Raw genomic sequence first — 19,155 nt, forward strand, 5'->3', positions numbered from 1 at the left:
AGCATGGCAGTTGCTCAGTGTTTGGATGTACAAATGAACACAAAAATATTTTTTTAGCTCCTTCATCCGAGCCTCTGGAGAACCAGTGGGTTATGTGGATTTCTGATGTGTAATTGTTCAAATTCAGACAGATAATCTTTCTCTCAAAGTCGTTCAACACTGTTTATGCATCAGTAAATCGCGTTGCAGTGATAAGATCTTCATTCACGCGATCAACAGGCTGTCATCTGCGCAGCTCAATGCTCATCACTGCAACCTTTTATGTGATGGGAATAGATCTAAATACTTAAAAAACTTCTCATGATTCGTTAATCCCGATAGCTGTAATAGTAAAAACATATAAAATCTGTAATAGTAAAAGTTTTCCAGATAGCTCTACATGTAATGCCAGATATTTCATATGCAAGCATGTCAGCCAATCACAGCAGTGGGCAACAACACTGAAGTCTCACAGCCAATCACAGCAGTGGGCAACAACACTGAAGTCTCACAGCAGACACGCCCCTTCAAACTGAGTGTTCAAATCAGGGGATGAAATCAGGCTAGGAAATATGCCTTTTATTTCTAAATTATAACAAATTTTGATCTAAAAAACATACTAACATTATAAGGGCACCCCAGAAAACATTATAAAATAATAAAATAATCCATTCTACGGCACCTTTAAAAGGTGTAATTACCTTGTCACTTCTTGGCATCTTTTAAGGTCATGTTGCCTCTCTCCCAGAGGATGCAAATACAGAGTTCTGTTCCTTTGGGATAATAACCTGAATAATTGGAATATTACAAATATTATAAAGTTTTTAGATGGTCATTAGATGTTGTATTATAGGCAAAATTATGATTTAAACTGTATATGTAATATATAAAGTTACCAAGTTACGACCCACAATGGATTTAGAAATATAAAATATTACCAACAAAGTCCAGTGATGACAGTCATTGATGATCCAAATATATATTTGTACGGCATTGGATCCATCTAAAATTTAAACAGTTGTAATCTTACATGTAGTTCTGAAATGTGTAAAAGTTACAATGAAGATTTGAGTGTAATTAAAAATATATATATGAATACCAGACCCATTCATTATAAAAAAGCTAAGACTAACCTCACTTTCAATTTGTAGAGTTTTATGAATGTCCTCAAAGAAAATGTTAAATGGCCCCAATTTTGAGAGAAGGACATAAACATTCTCTCCTTCCCAGGCTTCTCTCACACCTGTAAAATGAATAATATAGAGAAGCATGGTCTTCCTCTCTACATTATATGATATTGAATATGGAAGGCAAGAGAATAACGACAAAAAAAAAATCTACAAAAAAGTAAGTTGGATCTTGTTTCACTATATGCATACATTGGTCTATGTCGACTGTGGAGTCCAACAGTGCTGGGCTGGTGTGGAGACTGTGGAGCTGACAGTGGAGTCTGGTGACGGGAACTGCAGATGGACTGGAGGAACTCTGGGTAGATCATTAACATGGTGCTTCAAGTGATCAATGTTGATTTTGGGGAAAGTCAAACCCCTCGCATCCTCAAGATCAGCACTCTTGCCTTCCAAGCAAGTAATAGTAAATGGCCCAAGGTAGTTTTATTCAAGTTTTCCCCCTTTCCGTTGTTCGGCTCTGATGTTTCTCCTCCACACCTTGTCCCCAACTTTGAAAGTTGTGAGAGGTTGCTTGTGTTTTTTTTTGTTTTTTTTTACAGTTTCCTGGCTTTTTTGAATGTTCCCCTTAACATTTGTTAAAATTGTACTTAGATTTAGAGTGGACTCTGTCACCTCCTCAGTGAACACCGTGTCCTCCTCAGTCTTGTCAATCTGAAAAGAAAGTTCTTATCTTGGTTAGTATATTGAAACATGTAAGTGATCGTTAACATATCTGTTTCAAAAGTGAAGAAATCTCCAGTTACCCTGTAGCGCTCTGCAGTTTGAGAGGGATAACGTGCCTCTCTCCCAAACATTACAAAAATGTAGAGTAAGTACTTGGTTGTCATTTGAACTTTGTTCAACCTGTCCTAGTCTTAGTCTTTCACCAGTTTGCAGAAAGCTCTGTATATCAATACAGTATATTATTACATATGACAACCTTTCAATTTTAAAACATTTAACTCTTGCGCCATGCTCTTTGATTTTATACATTTTAAATGCGTTCTATTTTACACTCTAAAAAATAAAACATTGGGTCAACAAAAAAAAAAAAAGTTAACGTTTTCCACTAGAATTTTTAAGTTAAGACTGACGGCAGAATTACATTAATTCAAAGCGATGTTTTAAGTAAGGTGAATTATTTTAGGCCACAATAAAACACATTTCTAAGTAACATGAACTAAATAATTTTCAACATGAATGCAAGTATTTAAGTTGATCCAACATAATGTTTTAAGTAAGGTGAAGAAGCTTTTAGGCCACAATAAAACACATTTCTAAGTAACATGAACTTAATTATTAAGTTGATCTCTGCAAGAGTTAAGTCGAGCCCTGTCCTATAATAAAGACATTTTCCTGCGTTTCCCAGGAGGCAATTTTTAAAATATAAACAGACACCATTAATGATCAGATTTTTTTCAAAATGATTTTCAGGCTTACCATGTGCTGTGTCTGCTCTACTGTCATGACCTTGAGAACAATTCTTTAGCCAAGCTCAGCAGGAATCCCCCCGAAATTAGTTGTAGCTACAGTCTTTGTGAAGCAAGATGCAGTTCAAATCAAATGATTACAACACAATCTGAGGAAGATAAGGTTTGTTTGTTTGAGGGTGCCTGAGGGAAAACAGCAAGAAGATGACAAACACATTCTGAAAGGTTGCTAGGTTTATTTAGAGGCATGAGGGGGGTGTCAAAACCTGGCAACCGGACAGCAGCTAAGGGTGCTCAAAAAGAACAGAAATTCAGACAGTAATATTCATATTAATTAGAACCATTTTTTTAAATTAACAGTAGCACTAAATCCTTAAAAGTGCAAACAGCAGCATTTGTAGGCTACATTTTCCTAAGACACAAAACATGTACCCAGAAGCTTTATGAGGAGGAACAGTGTTATAAAATTAAGTAAAACCCTGTGCATGAATCACCATCCTTTGACTTGTACACATGAAAATGATCAAAAACAAATGACAGGTGGCTGTACATTCAAGGCACTAATTTCAACATCAAATGAGCAAAGCTTCTTTTCAATCAACTTTGGCAGTACTCACATCATCATCTCTCCACTCATCAATATCAGACTGCTCATACTCCTGACTAACTCCAGGAAAAATATCCAGCAAAAGAAGGCACTGCATATAAAGTTCAAAATACACTAACACCTTCAGAGAACAGAGGTCATCCTTTACTATACTGATAACTTTCACTGATTTGGACTTCACTCAGTAGGTAACTCACAGAAACAAAAGAACACGTGTGTGTGTGTGTGTGTGTGTGTGTGTGTGTGTGTGTGTGTGTGGGTGTGTGTGTGTGGGTGTGTGTGTGTGTGTGATGTGAGCTTCTCCCTCACGCAAGGTCAATCAAGACCGCTCTAAAAAATACCATACTTGAGATCAGGGAAGTGGGAATTATATAGAGAGTGTTGTAAAGTTTTCTTTCATCGACGCAGAGACCAGTGAGACAGTTGGGATCGCGTTCAACGGAAGTTATTCTTTATTGAGAACTCCGCTGTACGTTGCTGTAGAACTTCCAACATGATCTAAAGTATATAAATTTACATGGTGTCTTATAGGCATTTTAGGAGGAGGGACTTTTGAAGGTGGAGACAAATTCAAACAAAGCATGTAAATGAGTATACAGGTTAAGGTAACACCCTAGACTGTGAGGGTCTGGCCAATCCTAATTCAATCAGCATAAGGCTCCAAGAGCCATTTGGGTCCGAAAGCCATTTGCAGAACAAAAGGTGAGATTCTCAGTGAATCATTCGTGTGCTAATCCCATCAGCCTGACGGTATCACCCATACCTTCACATAATCACAGAGACAAAAGCACAGCTGTACATTGAGCTTACTGGTCAGGAAATGCATAAGGACAAAGGGTGAGGGTGAGAGTCTCAGGAATTGACTCATTTAGAGAAACAGGACTGGCCAGAATCTCTTGATATAATCACCATAACCGCTGCTAAACTTTCTCAGTCTATATTGGAAGATAAATTAAAACCTCAAATGCTAAAATCAGAATTCTTCACCATGATGTTTATGTAAGGAAGCATATCTGAAATAGATTCTTTAAATTTGTTATTCCACAAGAGCCTAAGTCCCTCCCCTCCGCTTCCGGCTCATATGTATGGTAGTCAATGGCGAGAGACAACTTATCTTTTTATTCCGTCTGAACTGTGCCCTGAATTACACATATGATGTTTGTCAATTTAAAATATAATTATGAAAGTCAAGAAAGTCGCAGTTTGTCATAAAACAGAAGAGTAACATTTAGTTTTATGTGAAAATCGCTCAATGAACTACATCTCTCGTCTCGCACTATGTACGTCACAAGATCCGTTGCTCGTATGTGTGCAGTCTGGTACAAAACACTCAGGCATGACGGCGTAACGTTACGATTATAACTTAAGACTATAGAAAAAATGACAGACGTTAGCTTCAGTAAAGTTAGCTTCATTCATTGAGAGAAAAGGTATGACGTCACATGTGCGCCTTTTGGGTTTGTAGTCTTTGTAATTACGTATTTTCACTAGCCTGGCTAACGTCAGACCAAGTCTCATTTGAGACTTGGTCTGGGAACCACGTGTTCATTTTCTCGTATTTGAGGCGTGGTTTACGAATGCCCAGAGCCGTTTATTGGGCGCTATGAATGTCTATCAAATGCGCCTGTACGTAGCTCATAGCCAATCGCTTCAATTATACCAGATGACGTATGTAGAGTGACAGAAATTCGACGAGGAAAAAGACGATGGGTCAAAGATTTATTTGTACACGATGGCGTTTAGCGAATATTACCGTTTGTGCAAGATAAACATGAGGGTAGAAGGTAACGTCGAGTCTGATGCCATGTTGGATCCATAGATATAAACAAACTGCTTCGGTGTCGTCATCGTCTTGCTGCTCCCTCCCCGTTCTGTGATTGGTTCCCTTTTTCAGGGGAAAATCTGGTCCATGGTGTCCAGACTGCCTAGCAGCGTGAATAAAATCGCGCTGCGAGCAAGGCAGTATGGGGAAACCCAGGCTATATTTTCACAGTCTTATACCTCAACAGTTTTACATCAAACTGCGACTTTCTTGACTTTAAAATGTATCTTTTAAATAGACAAACATCATATGTGTAATTCAGGGCACAATTCAAACGAGATCAAAATATTTGTTGTCTCTCGCCATTGACTACCATACAATATTTTTCCGAATTAAGGTCCCATGGTGTTCCACCGGAAGGGGAGGGACTTAGGCTCTCTATTGTGAGAGGGGGGTGGGGGGGGATTTATGGTTTCCATGGTGACGCGTCATTGCTTGTCACGTGACACACCGCAGCAACAACAGCGCTGAATGAATGATGATCTGCTTTTATGTCATTTTTCCTTTTTTATTCAGAATATTCACAAATGTGTTAGCTATGGCATGAAACATCTGATATTCCGATTGTCAAATATATGCAAGTGGAAGTGTTTTGTTGTTTAAACACCTTTTTATCGATCGCGTTAGTTGAGCTGTATGCGCGATGGGCGCTGCCATCTTAGTTTGTGCCGCAGACGCAGTTCAGAGAATCGGATCTGTTGGATTTACAACACGTGAATTCATCCACTTCTCCCGAAATACATAAAAGTAAGTGGCTGGTGAACTGGGAGAAGAAGAGAGTAAACTTTAAAGTTACTTACACAATGTGTATCTGATATGAATGAAACGTGTCGAATTATAATGGAAAGGATTATTATTACCTCTTCCATAGACATCAGTGTGTATTTTACAATATATATCCACGTGTGAAGGCTACAGAGACATGCAGTTCAAATAAAAGTAAAAATTAAAAGTATACTCAATTACTTACGCGGTACTGTTTGAAAAGGTCCTCCTCCTTCTCTCCAAGATAGACTATGCAGCGAATGGCAATTTCTCTCCGCCTTTCAACTGTGTTGTCCTGATTCATGGAAAAAATAGATCAGGTGTTCAACAAAAATCAGATGCAAGTGTAACCCAAAAAACAAAACAAAAAAAGAGTGTTAGTTATAGAGACCGAGCTGAAAGGCAAAAGGGCGAGGACTCCAGCCCTTGCCTGGAGGCGAGGACCCTATTGTTATTGTATCGAATCTTATCGTTTCTTTTTATTATTATACAATTTTTCAGGCTTTTCAAAATATATACATTATTCCTGCATACTTCAAACATCAAAATGTAGCCACAAGTCTCGTCTATAGATGTGTGTAATTTGGTCGGGCTTTGTTTTATACGTTTTGATCTGCGCACCCATATGTGCAACCTATTCTTCTCCCATTCAATCCTGAATCTGCCTGCAATTGTGCAAATTCTGCAAATATGCAATTGACCTTGTTCATAGCAGCCATTTTGACAATTGACATGAAACAGTGAGGCTGAAACATATGTAAAATAAAGGTCTATTCATAATAAAGTTAGTTGTTATCAGTGTTTGGAATAACGCCGTTTAAAAGAACGGCGTTAGGTAACAACGTTATTTTTTCAGTAACGGGGTAATCTAACTAATTAATTTTCCCGTCGTTACAACGCCGTTAACATTACTGGACGTTAAATGTGGTGCGCGTTACTATGCATTGATTGAATAAACTGTGTAATCCGAACGCACCCCTGGCTCGCACAGCTAGTGAGGAGGTGGGTTAATAACGAGGTAAGCGATTATGATTGGCTAAGGCAGAGTCATGTGTTTCATGGTAGCCAATCGGAGTCAGTGTTTTTACACACATGCCAGCACACGGAGACATATCCAGCTGCAGACCCGCAGCACCACCAGTTTCAGAACACCAGCGCCAGAACCCCAGCGCCAGAACCGGAAGTGTGTGGGCGGAGTTATAATTGACAACGACGACACAATGGCGGAAAGCACGGTGAGGAGTTGTCTAATGTTTTTGACATCTTGTGGTGAAAAATTATCGCATATATAATTAAGTTCAGCGTTTATCTGATAAATATTTAATTTGTGCTTGGTTTTATCTTCTTATTGAAGCTTGAATATGTTGTCATACTTTATTGTATTCAACTTTTTTTCCACGGATGGTTCGATTATTTTTTGCGTGTTGTAAATGGCGGGCTTTGCGGTGACGGTTTAACCCTTGTATGGTGTTTTCATTTTTTATCAGAAGAAAAATTATACGATTTATTATTTTTTCATACACAGACTCATTGGCCTTGGTTTATTTTCTGTGAAGAATATAAGTTATATCAGAAAACATTTTCAATGACCACGCCCTTCACATTTACATTACACACAGGATGTTTTGTGTTTGTGTTCATATGGTTTATGAGGACACAAATGTGTGTAATCACATCGGTATTACGTTACAACGTAAACATGGTTTATGAGGACATCTGTGTCCTCATAAACCAAACGGCTTTAAAAATACATACTAAACGGTGTGTGCGTGCGCGTGCGCGTGCGTGCGTGTGAGAGAGAGATTTTGTCTAAGTGTGAGAGAGTATGAGTGCAAGAGTGATTTTTGTCTTTAACCCTGCCGTTCCCGCACAAAGTTGCAATTTGCAATTCTTAAATGTGAACTAACAAAGGTAAAGAGAAAATATTAACCATATATGCTGTTTATATTGCTTGTAATTGGGATGAAGTAAACATTATATAGTATTATATTTTAAAGTGAATTTTTTGATTGTGTTGAATTAAAAACAATGACTGAATATCAAAAATATGAACACCACACAAGGGTTAAAGTCGTTTATCTTGTGAAGGTGAAGTGTTTGTTCCACGTTCCTCTGTTATATGTATTGTTTGTGAGTTATTGTTACCTTATAGTTGAGTTTTATTTATTAAACCCCATTTGTCAATGTTGAGATAATTGTGTGTTGTTTTCATCTCTTGTAGAGACATATAACGATTCAGAGAGGTGACTCATTACCTGAGCTGCAGCAGTGCAACAAGTGTTGCAGCCATTACCACTGCCCTTTTTGTTCGGCCAGTGTATTTAAGCCAGCCAAACTAGTCAAATTAAAAAGTCATGTTCAAATTCACTTCAACAAGGCAGTTGTCTGTGGAGGTATGAATATCTTGAGTTATTTGTTTAACATATATGTACACCCAATATATTATAGCATAATAGTTTACCAGTATACTCATTTTTTTTTAGGTTTCACTATACTCAGATGTGGACTGGGATGTAGAACAGCACTGCATCACCACTGCCCATACTGTGATACCACAGTTTTAAGGAGAAGGGATTTTGAGATGCATGTTCAGGTTTGCAAAAAAATCCCGCTTTCAACTTCAGCCACAATTTTATCTCCAGCCACTGTAGCGCTGAGCACACCATCTCCAGCCACTGCTGCGCTGAGCACACCATCTCCAGCCACTGCTGCGCTGAGCACACCATCTCCAGCCACTCCTGCGCTGAGCACACCATCTCCAGCCACTGTAGCGCTGAGCACACCATCTCCAGCCACTCCTGCGCTGAGCACACCATCTCCAGCCACTCCTGCGCTGAGCACACCATCTCCAGCCACTGCTGCGCTGAGCACACCATCTCCAGCCACTGTAGCGCTGAGCACACCATCTCCAGCCACTCCTGCGCTGAGCACACCATCTCCAGCCACTGTAGCGCTGAGCACACCATCTCCAGCCACTGCTGCGCTGAGCACACCATCTCCAGCCACTGCTGCGCTGAGCACACCATCTCCAGCCACTCCTGCGCTGAGCACACCATCTCCAACCACTCCTGCGCTGAGCACACAATCTCCAGCCACTGTAGCGCTGAGCACACCATCTCCAACCACTGTAGCGCTGAGCACACCATCTCCAGCCACTGCTGCGCTGAGCACACCATCTCCAGCCACTGCTGCGCTGAGCACACCATCTCCAGCCACTCCTGCGCTGAGCACACCATCTCCAGCCACTGTAGCGCTGAGCACACCATCTCCAGCCACTCCTGCGCTGAGCACACCATCTCCAGCCACTCCTGCGCTGAGCACACCATCTCCAGCCACTGCTGCGCTGAGCACACCATCTCCAGCCACTGTAGCGCTGAGCACACCATCTCCAGCCACTCCTGCGCTGAGCACACCATCTCCAGCCACTGTAGCGCTGAGCACACCATCTCCAGCCACTGCTGCGCTGAGCACACCATCTCCAGCCACTGCTGCGCTGAGCACACCATCTCCAGCCACTCCTGCGCTGAGCACACCATCTCCAACCACTCCTGCGCTGAGCACACAATCTCCAGCCACTGTAGCGCTGAGCACACCATCTCCAGCCACTCCTGCGCTGAGCACACCATCTCCAACCACTGTAGCGCTGAGCACACCATCTCCAGCCACTGCTGCGCTGAGCACACCATCTCCAGCCACTGCTGCGCTGAGCACACCATCTCCAGCCACTCCTGCGCTGAGCACACCATCTCCAACCACTCCTGCGCTGAGCACACAATCTCCAGCCACTGTAGCGCTGAGCACACCATCTCCAGCCACTCCTGCGCTGAGCACACCATCTCCAACCACTGTAGCGCTGAGCACACCATCTCCAGCCACTCCTGCGCTGAGCACACCATCTCCAGCCACTGTAGCGCTGAGCACACCATCTCCAGCCACTGTAGCGCTGAGCACACCATCTCCAGCCACTGCTGCGCTGAGCACACCATCTCCAGCCACTGTAGCGCTGAGCACACCATCTCCAGCCACTCCTGCGCTGAGCACACCATCTCCAGCCACTGTAGTGATGAGCACACCATCTCCAACCACTGTAGCGATGAGCACACCATCTCCAGCCACTGTAGCGCTGAGCACACCATCTCCAGCCACTCCTGCGCTGAGCACACCATCTCCAGCCACTGTAGCGCTGAGCACACCATCTCCAGCCACTCCTGCGCTGAGCACACCATCTCCAGCCACTGTAGCGCTGAGCACACCATCTCCAGCCACTGTAGCGATGAGCACACCATCTCCAGCCACTGTAGCGCTGAGCACACCATCTCCAGCCACTGTAGCGCTGAGCACACCATCTCCAGCCACTGTAGCGATGAGCACACCATCTCCAGCCACTCCTGCGCTGAGCACACCATCTCCAACCACTGTAGCGATGAGCACACCATCTCCAGCCACTCCTGCGCTGAGCACACCATCTCCAGCCACTGTAGCGCTGAGCACACCATCTCCAACCACTGTAGCGATGAGCACACCATCTCCAGCCACTCCTGCGCTGAGCACACCATCTCCAGCCACTGTAGCGCTGAGCACACCATCTCCAGCCACTCCTGCGCTGAGCACACCATCTCCAGCCACTGTAGCGCTGAGCACACCATCTCCAGCCACTGTAGCGCTGAGCACACCATCTCCAGCCACTGTAGCGCTGAGCACACCATCTCCAGCCACTGTAGCGCTGAGCACACCATCTCCAGCCACTGTAGCGCTGAGCACACCATCTCCAGCCACTGTAGCGCTGAGCACACCATCTCCAGCCACTGTAGCGCTGAGCACACCATCTCCAGCCACTCCTGCGCTGAGCACACCATCTCCAGCCACTGTAGCGCTGAGCACACCATCTCCAGCCACTGTAGCGCTGAGCACACCATCTCCAGCCACTGTAGCGCTGAGCACACCATCTCCAGCCACTGTAGCGCTGAGCACACCATCTCCAGCCACTGTAGCGATGAGCACACCATCTCCAACCACTGTAGCGCTGAGCACACCATCTCCAGCCACTCCTGCGCTGAGCACACCATCTCCAGCCACTGTAGCGCTGAGCACACCATCTCCAGCCACTGTAGCGCTGAGCACACCATCTCCAGCCACTCCTGCGCTGAGCACACCATCTCCAGCCACTGTAGCGCTGAGCACACCATCTCCAGCCACTGTAGCGCTGAGCACACCATCTCCAGCCACTGTAGTGCTGAGCACACCATCTCCAGCCACTCCTGCGCTGAGCACACCATCTCCAGCCACTGTAGCGCTGAGCACACCATCTCCAGCCACTCCTGCGCTGAGCACACCATCTCCAGCCACTGTAGCGCTGAGCACACCATCTCCAGCCACTGTAGCGCTGAGCACACCATCTCCAACCACTGTAGCGCTGAGCACACCATCTCCAGCCACTGTAGCGATGAGCACACCATCTCCAGCCACTCCTGCGCTGAGCACACCATCTCCAGCCACTGTAGCGCTGAGCACACCATCTCCAACCACTGTAGCGCTGAGCACACCATCTCCAGCCACTGTAGCGATGAGCACACCATCTCCAACCACTCCTGCGCTGAGCACACAATCTCCAGCCACTGTAGCGCTGAGCACACCATCTCCAGCCACTCCTGCGCTGAGCACACCATCTCCAACCACTGTAGCGCTGAGCACACCATCTCCAGCCACTGCTGCGCTGAGCACACCATCTCCAGCCACTGCTGCGCTGAGCACACCATCTCCAGCCACTCCTGCGCTGAGCACACCATCTCCAACCACTCCTGCGCTGAGCACACAATCTCCAGCCACTGTAGCGCTGAGCACACCATCTCCAGCCACTCCTGCGCTGAGCACACCATCTCCAACCACTGTAGCGCTGAGCACACCATCTCCAGCCACTGTAGCGCTGAGCACACCATCTCCAACCACTGTAGCGCTGAGCACACCATCTCCAACCACTGTAGCGATGAGCACACCATCTCCAGCCACTCCTGCGCTGAGCACACCATCTCCAACCACTGTAGCGATGAGCACACCATCTCCAACCACTGTAGCGCTGAGCACACCATCTCCAACCACTGTAGCGATGAGCACACCATCTCCAGCCACTGTAGCGCTGAGCACACCATCTCCAACCACTGTAGCGATGAGCACACCATCTCCAGCCACTCCTGCGCTGAGCACACCATCTCCAACCACTGTAGCGATGAGCACACCATCTCCAGCCACTGTAGCGATGAGCACACCATCTCCAGCCACTCCTGCGCTGAGCACACCATCTCCAACCACTGTAGCGCTGAGCACACCATCTCCAACCACTGTAGCGATGAGCACACCATCTCCAGCCACTCCTGCGCTGAGCACACCATCTCCAACCACTGTAGCGCTGAGCACACCATCTCCAACCACTGTAGCGATGAGCACACCATCTCCAGCCACTCCTGCGCTGAGCACACCATCTCCAACCACTGTAGCGCTGAGCACACCATCTCCAACCACTGTAGCGATGAGTGAAGACTCAAATTTCATCATTTAATGTTTTTTAGTATTATTATTACTTTTTATTAATATTCATAATCAGTAGTATTATGTATCTCTTTTATATTTTTTATATACATTCATAATTGTTTGTACTCAATGTATTTTGTGAATATGTGGGAGAGACTTTGGGAGACTTTGGACTGAATTGTGTGCTGAGTTGGAGACTGAAATGTATATGCAGGGTATACATTCCTATGTTAATGGAAACCATATGTTCTTCTGCTGAATGTATGTGTTCCTATGGTGATGTTTTTTTTCATTGGTCAGTGGTATAAAGACCAAGCCTTTTGTCCGAAAATTAGGAAGAGATGGAAATGTAGGAAAGATGACTGAGAAGCTGAATTAGATCTTCGCTTAGTCCATTGTCTCTCCCTCCTATGTTTTATAAACCAAATAAATAAGAGATCTCTTGGCAAAATCACAGGTGTCTGTTTCCATGAAATTAAACAACAGGGGAAAGCCAGATTTTTAAATCAACAGCTTGGCGTCACTAAGAACCGGATTGCATAAGGCATTGGTCTAGATCATTAAGGTAAGACTTTTTCCTTTATATAAAAGTTTTAAGTCTGCCTGATGATTAGAGACAATGACTGTAACTGCTAAAAAGAACTGTGCTGTTTAAGGAGCCTGTGATTTTGCCAATGAATATAGAACATAGTATAATAATAAATAAAAATAATTCAATTTAATTTGGCTTATTTAAGTTCTCTGAAAAGTAAACCTCTAAAAGTATTTGATATGCTGGGATAGAGATAGATCTTTTTTAGGAAGAAGACTATCTAGTCAAAAATTTGGGAAATTAGCTGTAAGACGGTTAAGCTAGGAAATTTGATAGGATACTTGTTAGACATGAGCGGTTAAGTGTGGCGAGTTCCCAGAGAAAGGGGTAAAGATAGTCTCTAAAACATTAACACGCTGGAGTAATACAAGTATGAAAAGGCAGCGATACTGATGACAGGAGTGGTTAATAGTGGCGAGTTCCAGAGGGGTAAAAATAGTCTCTAAAGCATTAACACACTACCCAGCGAGCAAAAAGTCGTCTAGAAGACGTCTAAAAGACGTCATTCTTAGACATCCAGAAGACGTCCTCACAGGAGCCAGAATGAAAGTTTTTTTTACGTCTTTTCTGGACATTGTATAGACGTAAATTAAAGACGTGCTACAGACGTCATTCTTAGACATCCAGAAGACGTCCTCACAGGAGCCAGAATGAAAGGTTTTTTTACGTCTTTTCTGGACATTGTATAGACGTAAATTAAAGACGTGCTACAGACGTAATTGTTAGACATCTAAAGGCAGCCAGAATAAAAGTTGTATTAGACGTGTTTTCTGTAGTAGAAATGTCAAAGACTGTTAAAGACCCATACTGACATGGAAATCCCGTATGTGCATTTTGCAAGGATCCAACTTTAAAAAATATTTACTTACAAATATTTACAAAACAGTGGCAGTGAGTGAGCTAGTTCTCACTGAGAAAAACCCAGTTACTCATTGTTAATGGTTGTCGTGTCATGAAACTGCAGACACACAGACCATAGACCTAAATAAGATTTTAAAGAATATTGATAATATTGAATATTCAATTGAATAACTGTGTAGTGTATATACTTGCATTTGTATATCTTAACAATATAACTGTAATAAACTGCTTACCATTTTCCTGTAAACCAAACTAATCACTCCAAAAAATCAACTATTTAAATCTCAAAATATATTTTTATTACCATTTTGTTCTGCTGGACCAATACTTAACAGCCGGAAGAGTAAAGTATAAATTAACACAATAAAACTTAAAAGCCAGAACAGTAAAGTTGTAAATTAACACAATTTCCCTTTAAATAATCTATAAAATGTTGTTAAAACAATATAACATAACAATTAACAAAATATGGCTGCTATAAGGTTCACAAGCTTCATTTATAGCAGCAAGCAGTTCCAGATGATCGGCTACAGACTTTATTTGGGCCTCTGTTGCAGCTGGGTCCCATTTCATGACAGCAGCTACAATCAAAGCAAAAAAATCCACATGTTAAATAAATAAATACAAATGCCACTGTTGTGGTTTAGCTTATAGCAGAGATACATAGTTGAAAATTTGAGTACTCGAATCAATTAAATGAAATAAATCACAAATCAAGTAAAATTACATCAAGCCTGATATAAGGCATTCCACACACACACACACACACACACACACATATAGGGGCCATTTACAACTTCATGCGATTTTAGTGATCGGATAGCTATATGATCTTGAAAAGACCAGGTGTAAATGCCCTCCGAAACGCATTCGTGACGCATTTGAATCTGATTGCTCAAACCACTTCAGGAGGTGGTCTGGGTCGCATTCCAGAAGAAACTGGACAAGTGTAAATGCATCTGGTTGTTGAAACCACATATGTAAATTTTACTCCTCCCAAAAACGCTCTAAAATAAAGGTGTGAGAGCGTGTTATAGGCTCTATGTCATGTTATAGCTAGTTATGACGACGCTACTGCCACATCGCCGCTGACCATCTAACGTTATTCATCAAGCCAATGTGCAAACTATCGCAAATCAAAGTGAAAGTAAGTCCCCGATGCTTAACACACAGTTATCATCATTAAAAGTAAAGAAACGAAATGATCTTACCAGGGCTGTTGCGCTCTCTCCTATTGCGGTCTTTGATTTAGAAATTTTAACGGATGATCAGTAAAATGCAGCTCATATCTGTTGCTTTCGGTGACGTGAACATCATTAAATTTGCATAGCAAGGGAATCGAAGATCGGATTTATATCCGGTTTGCAAAAACATATTTATGTGACCAGGTGTAAATGGAAATGTTGTGATAAAACAGATAGCTATCCGATCTGAGAAAACGCATCAAGTGGCCAGGTTTAAACAGCCCCATACACACACACACACACACACACACACACACACACACACACATATTAGGTGTGTAAGTTAACGGTTCACAAAATTCATGGTTCGGTTCAATACGATACACTTGTGTCACGGTTCGGTACGTTTTCGATACAGGAAAAAGAAAGAAATGCCAGAGAAATTTCCTTGATTTAATATTTTTAACTTTTTTTTTTTGTATTAAACCTAACATCATAAAGTATGATTTTTTTTTTACTTTGAGAAATGATGAAGCTATAATAATGAATAATATGACTCTTAGAAGCATGTAAAACAGCTCCTTGAAAAAAATGAAATGTAATATTGTAGTTATAAACAAAGGTTTATTTTAGTTCAGATTAACATTTGAGGGCAGTAATTTTATTCATGTCAAAATAAAACCAACGTAATGTAACTTGAAAGCATTATAGCCTACTATTCCTGCCAAACTTCCATGGTTACAGTTAGTGTTACTACAGTAAATCCATGGTGAATGTTGCTGATCTGTGGACACTGGATTGTTCATTCATGGCACAATGTTTCCACGTCAGCGCTGTTTGATCCGTTATTAACAGAGAAATATGAATGCTTCTCACTAGATCTCGCAGCGATGTTATTACTTCAGTGGGGATCTCTTAGAGCCGTGTACTGATAAACTGATAAACGGCCCGTGAAGCACATAATAACAGGACCTGCTTTCTGGTCAGTTAGCCTACAGTACCTGCTTTTTTTGTGGAAACCAAATCTTTTGATTGTGAGAGAGCCATGTGTTAAAAGTCAGATGGCACTTAAGCTACTTTATGATTTGCCCTATGTCTGAACAAAAGAAATAAAAGTTAACTATCTATACCATATTGAATTGCATAGTATCATATTTTTGCAATGCGTTGAATTGAAATCGAATCGCACCGGATCGTAATAATAGTGAATCGTATTGCATTGCATTGGTAGCTGGCAGCTGCTTATATGTATCATTAATGTATTGTATCGTTGGCTATGCATCGAGATGAAAGTTATGGAGATGCACATCCCTAATACCTACATAGGAAAAGTAACTACATTTACATACTGTGAATCGTTTTTTTTTATTTATCGAGAATCGTTTTTGCATCGAAAATCGCAATTGTATCGAATTATGACATTTTCTTAATCTTACACCCCTAATATAAACACATACATATAGTACTTTGGAGACCAATTGTGTTGAAATAACATTGAGACAAAGGAGGTAGAGGACGAATACTCACTTCTCTTGGTAGCTGTTCTGATGAATGACGGATCCTGGCCACAGAAAGATAAAAGAGAGAGGTAAAAGGGGGGAATTAATTAGCATGGGTCACATTTCATTCGTTTTGTCTGGTATCTAAAACTTATGTCTGATAGAAAAATGTGCATCACCAAAAGAAGGAACATGTAGATTAACACAGTGGATCTGTCCAAACGGTAATCGTTTTAATAACGTTGTCATCTGTACAAAGAAAAAACTCTTCCGTTTTTAGTACATTGTTGATGTGTAAAAGTTCCTTAAGTTTGTGTGTTCTTGACGTCTTTTCTTTTAACCCTGCAGGTAGGGTTAACGCATCTATTAATAAAAGTTTTACCTATGGAACTTCGGTATGATGAAAATGTGTGTAATATAGCAAACCCAAACAAACAACTCAATTATTCTATGTTAAATGGAACTCTTCCACCATATCTACTTTAAAATGAATCACAGGAACTTGCCATCCTAGGTCACATTACCATAAATATAATATAAAATTACTATAAAATAAAATTACTTCAGTTAATTTACCATTGCATGCATGTCCCCCTTTGCTAACCCTTTTGTGGAAGGGCTCTTTGTGAAGGGATTTAGATGTTTGCTTGGAACACCCCTTTAATTGTACATTTATTAAATCACATGTAAGGTTTATAAATAATACTAGGTAAAGGAGAGCAAACTGATTCCCCCTTCATTTTATCTACCTTATGCCGACCGAAAGGTATATGATTTTCTTTCTTCGGATGAAAACACATATTTTAGAAAAAATAAACTAGACTTTTAGAAATATTATCCATCTCTTGTGTTTGTGTGTCAAATAATGCAAGTGAATAGACACCAAAATGCTGAAGGTCGAAAAAGTCCAAGAGCATTGCTCACATGATAAGTGCAGAAAACATCTTGTGTGAACAACACAGCAAGCTGTGAGTAGGCTGTATGAAGTTTCTGGCATATGCACTTGCATTATATTGGCTTACAATAATGGATAATTTTTCAAAAAATCTTTGTGGAAAGAAAGTCAGATATACATCTGGATTGGCACGAGATAAGAAAAAAATAGATCATTATTTAATTTCGGAGTGCATTGTGCCTTTAAAATTGACTGTGGATTTAGATACTGGGTAACACTTTATTTCGATAGTCCACTTTAGACATTCTACTAACTATAAGTAACTTTGCAACTACATGTCAACTATCTGTCATTAGAGTATTAGTAGACTGTCTGCTTAATATTTGCTAACACTCTGTTTTGTTGGTCCCCTAACAGACATTCTACTGACTATAAGTTACTTGGCAACTACAAGTCAACTTATTCTCCTAACCCGAATCCTAACATCTAAACTTAACCTACCAGTCTATTGACTGTCTACTACAGCCTACTAATACTCTAATGAGAGTTAGTTGACATGTTAGTGAAAGTGGACTATCGAAATAAAGTGTAACCAGATACTGCAGTGGATACTTACTAGTGATGGACTTGTTTCTCTGTTGGTGCCTATTCTGCTCCGTAAGTCCAATGCTTGATCTAATTTTTTTTTTTTTTAAAGTGTGTTAATAGGATTATTGACCGGGTAACATAGGACCATTTTTTAATGTTCTATAAGTGTTATATAAATCTGGAGAACCCTTACTAAAAATTAACAATGTTTTGCGACACTAACCAAATGGTAATAAATGATTATAATACGTAAAATAGGAAATAGGCCCCACTATGCATAAACTTTTATTTGCAAAAACACGAAACGCATTTTTGCAAATAAAAGTTTATGCATAGTGCGGCCTCTTTCCTATTTTACGTATTACAATTATCCAGGCCAGCACTCTAAAAGTTTATTAATATATGCAGTGAAGCCTGCTCCTATACTCACTTAATAAATTATTGTAATCAATCCACCATAAAAACATGGTTTCTACACTATAATAAAAAACATGGTTAATTTAGCAAATGTCCTTAAATGATTAGTTCACCTCAAATTGTGTCATCATTTACTCACCCTCAAGTTGTTTTAAACCTGTATGAATTTCTTTCTTCTGCTGAACACAAATAAATTTATTTTGAAGAATGTCGGTAAACAGACAGACTTGGGTCCCATTGACTTCCGTAGTAGGAAAAAAAAATACTATGGAAGTCATTGGGACCCAAGTTACAGACATTCTTCAAAATATCTTTCTTTGTGTTCAGCAGAAGAAAGAAATTCATACAGGTTTGAAACAACTTGAGGGTGAGTAAATGATGACACAATTTTCAACTTTGAGGTGAACTAATAGAACAGCTCATCCAAAAATAATAAAAAAATAGAGTTATCTCATTATGTAGCTTACTCACCCATATGTTGAAATTGTATGAGTTTCTTATGTAGAACCATAATTAAGATATCTTAAAAAATGCCTTTTATTTTTGTCATACAATGAATACAGTTGTTTTATTCCCAAAATTCTTGTGTTTCACAAAAGTAAGTTATACAGGTTTGAAAATACTTTCATTTTGAAAGACATTTATTTTTGGGTCAGCTAGGCCTGTAAACTCAAGAAGATAAAGCTTGTGTGTTCAGTGCATTTGAGCAGATTTACATGTTCTGCCTCTATTTCACGTGTATTTTATGACAATACTCACCGCATCTGAACATCGTTTGGCTGGATAATATTTATTCCCAAAATGCCTGGATCATGAAGGAAA

This window comes from Abramis brama, assembly GCF_963993115.1.
Source record: "Abramis brama genome assembly, chromosome: 22".
In the NCBI taxonomy this organism is placed as follows: domain Eukaryota; kingdom Metazoa; phylum Chordata; class Actinopteri; order Cypriniformes; family Leuciscidae; genus Abramis; species Abramis brama.